The following is a 5,092-nucleotide window of genomic DNA, read 5'->3' as shown; positions in this document are numbered from 1 at the left end:
GGCTGGAGCAGGAGAGCAGTGACTCTTCTAGGGTCAGCGTGAGCTGGCCATGTCTTGTCACCAAAGGCCCTAGCTCCTTCTGTGCAGCCCTCTCCAAAAGCCCTGGTAAAGGCTCTGTCTCTTTGTTGCTTCAGTCCCAGAGGTTGTCATCCCCACTGTCACCTGTGTTTTCTCTACATCTCACCCACACCTTTGCAAATGGTCTCTCTATTAAGCTGTTCTCAAAGCTCCCAATTCGAGTGCACCCTCTGCTTCTGCTGGCCGCTGACTGATTTGCTCCCTTGACAAGACCCAGGACAGTACGTGGAACATACTCAATGCAGTCCCTACTGTGGTTATTATGTTATCTATAAAGCAAAAAATCACATGCATGATGGATGTGTGGTTCGACCATCAATTTCATAGTTCGAGGTCTTCTTTTCTTAATCAGATGTTGTGGTTTTACTTTCATGAATTAGGAATGGCTTTGATGAATGACTGACCCTCCCATTGAAGTGCCTCAGGAAAGAATGGGTTATGGGCACAATCTCCAATGCCCAGTCATCACATTACACTCTTAGTCCTCCGGTATTCTCATCTCCCGTTATCATAACCCTCAGGACTCAACTATAACCCAGGAGGTTTCCCACTTGTGCTAATGTAAATTAAGCAAACTCAGATATACCCTTTTGGTAGGGTCCATGGAAGTTGTAGACTGAAAGTCTGTGTTTCCCCTAAGTTCATACATTGCAGTCCTGACCTCCAAAATGATGATATTTGGATGTGGGGCCTTTGGGAGGTGGTTAGGTTTATTTTATTTATTTGTTTGGTTTTTTTGAGATAGTCTCTCACTTTGTGGCTGGAGTGCAGTGGTGCAATCATAGCTCACTGCAACCTTGACCTCCCTGGGCTCAGGTGATCCTCCCGTCTCAGCCTCCCAAGTAGCTGGGACCACAGGCATAGTGCCACCACACCTGGCTAATTTTGAATTTTTTGATAGAGATGGGGTTTGCCATGTTGCCTAGTCTGGTCTCAAACTCCTAGGCTCAAGCAATCTTCCTGCCTTGGCTTCCCAGAGTTCTGGGATTACAGGCATGAGCCACTGTGCCCAACCATGGTTAGATTTAGATGAGGTCATGAGACTGGGGTCCCCCTGATGCAATGAGTGTCCTTTTACAAATAGGAAAAGGGAGCAGAGTTCTTTCCCTTTCTCTCCACCGTGTGAGCACACAGTGAGAAGGTGACTATCTGTAGGCCAGGAAGAGACCTCTCATCAGGGAACCAAATGGGCCAGCACCCTGGTCTTTGACTTCACAGTCTTAAGAACTGTGAGAAATAAATATCTGTTGCCTAAGCCATCCAGTCTATGGTATTTTGTTATAACAGCCTGAGCTGACTAAGATGATGTAAATATTTCATGTGCATAAGAACAACGCGAACTCTTCTGCCCTAAGAGCTCACTGTGGGCCAGGTGCTGTGTGCTAAGCACTCTACATGAAGGATCTCATTCAATGACCACAGTAACATGTATGACTACTTGTATTAGGAATTGCCTTTAGTTTTTAGAAAGAAACCAGGAATAACAATGATTTAAAAGATAATTTTTCTCACACACACAAAAAGCCGGGAGCTTGGGAGCCATGGGCTTAATAGTAGCTCTGGTCATCACAGTCTCGGGCTCTTTTTCTTTTTTAGTGCAGGTGTTCCATCTTCAAGGTTACCTCATGGTCCAATGTGGCTGCTGTAGCTCCAGCCATTATCTCTACATTTCTGACTATGAAGGAAGAGAGGGAGGCCAAAAAAGTTGTTTTAAGTGCCAGCTCAACAAATCCCCCTTTATTACACTTTCCCAGAAACCCCACCCAACAACTCCACTTACATCTTATGGGCCAGAGATTGCTCGCATGGCCATACCTAGCCACGAGGTGGGCTGGTTAAGATAGTCTCTTAGCCAGGCTCACTGCAGTGCTTAGTAATGCCAAGGCTCTTTTCCTTAAAAAAAAAAAAAGGGAAATTAAGATGAGGCAGGTGGTTTCTGCCATAGGCCTGCTGTTGTCCTTGTTTTACCAGTGAGCAACATGAGGCTCTGAGAGTCAGGTGTCTTGCCTGAGACTACATCAATAGTAAGATGGACGCTGCGTTTGGATGGACATCTGCCTGACTCCAGTCTTTATTCACTAATGATAAAGTTTGCCTAAGAAAAAAGGCAAGAAGAGAAGTAGGCAGCCACACGCGAGCTCACATGTTTCCAATGCTGCTTGATGGGCACCCGCTGAATGGGCCAGAGTTTTAATCCACCTGGCTTACATGCAAAACTGATTCACAGAAGGCTTTCCAGAGGGCACTCTCACATCGATGGAGGACTCTCTTAACACACTGGCTTGTCTCTCGTTCCCAGTAGACTGTAGGCGTTGAGTGGGCTGTCATGGGCACCGTTTTATACCCAGTAGCCAGCACGGTGCCTCGCACATCACAGGCACTCAATAACTGTTTGTTGAATCCATGAAGGGAGTGAATGAGTGAGTCAACTAATGAACTTGGATATGGCTGACAGTCATGAAAGCCAGCCAACTTATTTTTCTTGGATGGCATTTACCACCAGCTGACCAATTGTGTTGAAACCATCCCTGAAGAGGTAAAATTTCACTGAGAAAACCACCCATTGTCAACCATGAGTCCCAGGAGTCTCTCTCTGTGAAAAATAGCATGTGTGGCCCCCATGAGACCTTTTTTTTTTTTTCCCTGCTAGATTTTCTGAATATCCTTTTTTTTCTGACTGGCCTATAAAATGCATTGAGAAATTATGCTAATGCTAGTATCTCTCCAACCAAGTCCTACTGAGGATTGAATCTATTTTTCAAAGACAAAACTGAGTTTTAATTTAGTGCCCCCTTGACATTTTCCCTTTCAAGCACATGAAGGATGCTTCTGCGGAGGGAGAGGTCTTGGGAAATCTTTCACGGATGGCTACGCTTCACGCCTGGGTGGAGTAACCCTCAGCACGCCAGCTTTCAATTAGAAGTAAATAAATGGAGACAGCTTTGCAGTATGCCCGATACTCTGAAAGATCAACCCCGGGCCTCGGGGCTGCCTTTCTCCCACTGCAGCTAAAAATGTTCATTTACATTTTTTTGGTGTTTCCTGAGCAGCTTTAATGTGCCAGGTTTAACCTTTAAGGCCCTCTCCCCTTCTTTCTGCTGCTTCTCCCCCAACTCCGGGCTTTGAGGATGCCACAAGCCTTGAAGTTCTTGCAGGAAACAGCTGGACCCCCTCTCCACACAAGTGGATTTTGAACTGAATTCTGTAGATGGAGGTTTGGCTCTTGTAGAATCATGTAAAGGAGTCTTTCATCTCCCCCTCTGTGATTGTCATTCTGTTTGCAATAAGGGCAGCTGGGGATGTCTGTCCTTTCCCCATTACATCCTAAGGCTGAGGTGGATTTGGGGGGCTTGGGTTAGGATTGGGGATAGGGGATGTCTGGGGAGGGACTCCTTGCTGTGCCATTCCTCCACATTTGGAGACCCAAGGGGAAGACCTTGGCATCATTTTGAGATTCTTCTATTAGGGAACTATATCCATTAGTTATTGCTGCATAGCAAATGACTCCAAAACTTGATAGCTTAAAACATCATTTACTCACCTTTAGCTCACAATTTTGTAGGTCAGCAATTTGGCCAGCCTCAACTGGGCAGTCCTTTGGGTCTGTGCTGGGCTGGTCTCAGATGGGCATGAACAGCTGCCAGGTTGGCTTGCAATGGTCTCAGCTGCGATGACTGGGGCTGTTGCCATCCAGCAGGCCATCCTGCTCTCGCACAATGAGAGCTGGGCTGAGATGGCTGAGGTTGTCACTGTCCAGCAGGCCAATCTGGGCTTGCCCACTTGGTGGTGGAAGGGTTCCAAGAGCAAGCACAGAAGAGCACGAAGTCTCTGGAGGTGTTAGCTGAGAACTGGCGCCATGTCACTTTTGCTGCATTCTATCAGTCAAAGCAAGTCACAAGGCCCACCCCAATTCTGGGAGTAGAGAAAATGGCTCTACCTCTTGATGGGAAAAGCTGCAATGCATTTTGGCAATTTTTGCAATCAATAACAAGGAGTGATTTTCCATATCTGCTTCTCAAGGCCTAGGGCTTCCATGGAAAAGCCACAGGGGCCACTGTAGGTTCAAGATTAAAGTTTGGGCTGTCCTCTTACACCTTTAACCCAAGGAACTCACTTTTATCTGCAGAATATATTGGACTTCCAAGTAAGATCTCATTTGAACAAAGGTTGCCATGGTTAAAAGACATTGAATACCAATTAGTGAGAAGTAATTGTCAGGCTCTCCCTACCTGCTTCTGACCTCTGTGACTCATAGAATTGCACTTCCTGTTTTCTGATAAAAGAGAACTAGTGCCAAGAAGTAGGAAGATTCTGGCCTTGCTCCTTCACTCGTCAGTCTCTGCATCTCCAATCTTCATACAATCTCAGTATTCTAGGCTGCAAAAAGAAGTGGAAGACAGTAATGCATAGAAGAGTGCAGACTAAAGCCAGGCTTTCAGGGTTCAGACCTCAGCTTCCTCAGTTGCAGTGTGGTCATAGGAAGGTTACTTAACCTCTCTAAGCCACAGCTTCTACATCTATAAAATGGGGTGAGAATATCTATTGCCTGGATTAAAAAAAGATAATTTGTCCAGCATAAAAATTACTCAAATCACGTTTACTAATTTTATGATGTAGTCTTCAAGTTCCCTTAACATTCTAACAGATTATGTTACCTATGAAATTATGGTGGGCAGTGCCAGTTTCCAGTTGCTAGGTGTTCTGGTTTGGGATTATTTTAGGAAGGCCTTTAACAAAACAAGCCTCTGCTCACTGGCCTGCCACCAAATGGTAAAATTCATCTCTTTGAGATTCATTCCTTTGGCTGAGTACATTAAGGTGTTCTTATTTGTTAATACTTAGTTTGAATCGGTTTATTAGATCATTTTCTCCCATGAATATTAAGCTGAACCCTAGGCAATGAGCAATGTGAACTTTGATGGAATGTTTTTCAGAGGAAGGGAAGATGACGTATGGGAGAGGAGAGAAGATAGTTTGGGCTGGCCATGGCAGAGTTACGGGGTGAGGAGCAAGG

General features: G+C 45.3%; 1 long non-coding RNA gene across 1 annotated transcript; it reads right to left on the bottom strand.

Annotated features, from left to right (window-relative positions):
- Window positions 1-1,516: 1,516 nt before the first annotated feature.
- On the bottom strand, window positions 1,517-4,462 carry LOC115896439. Its single transcript, XR_004056316.1, has 2 exons — window positions 3,620-4,462; window positions 1,517-1,753 (listed from the first exon to the last, which is right to left on the bottom strand). It is a non-coding gene; the product is annotated as an uncharacterized LOC115896439 (long non-coding RNA).
- Window positions 4,463-5,092: the final 630 nt, after the last annotated feature.

Source organism: Rhinopithecus roxellana, chromosome 1 (genome assembly GCF_007565055.1).
Source record: "Rhinopithecus roxellana isolate Shanxi Qingling chromosome 1, ASM756505v1, whole genome shotgun sequence".
NCBI lineage: Eukaryota > Metazoa > Chordata > Mammalia > Primates > Cercopithecidae > Rhinopithecus > Rhinopithecus roxellana.
The sequence above is the reverse complement of the archived record's forward strand: the minus strand, read 5'-3'. Positions and strand labels throughout refer to the sequence as shown.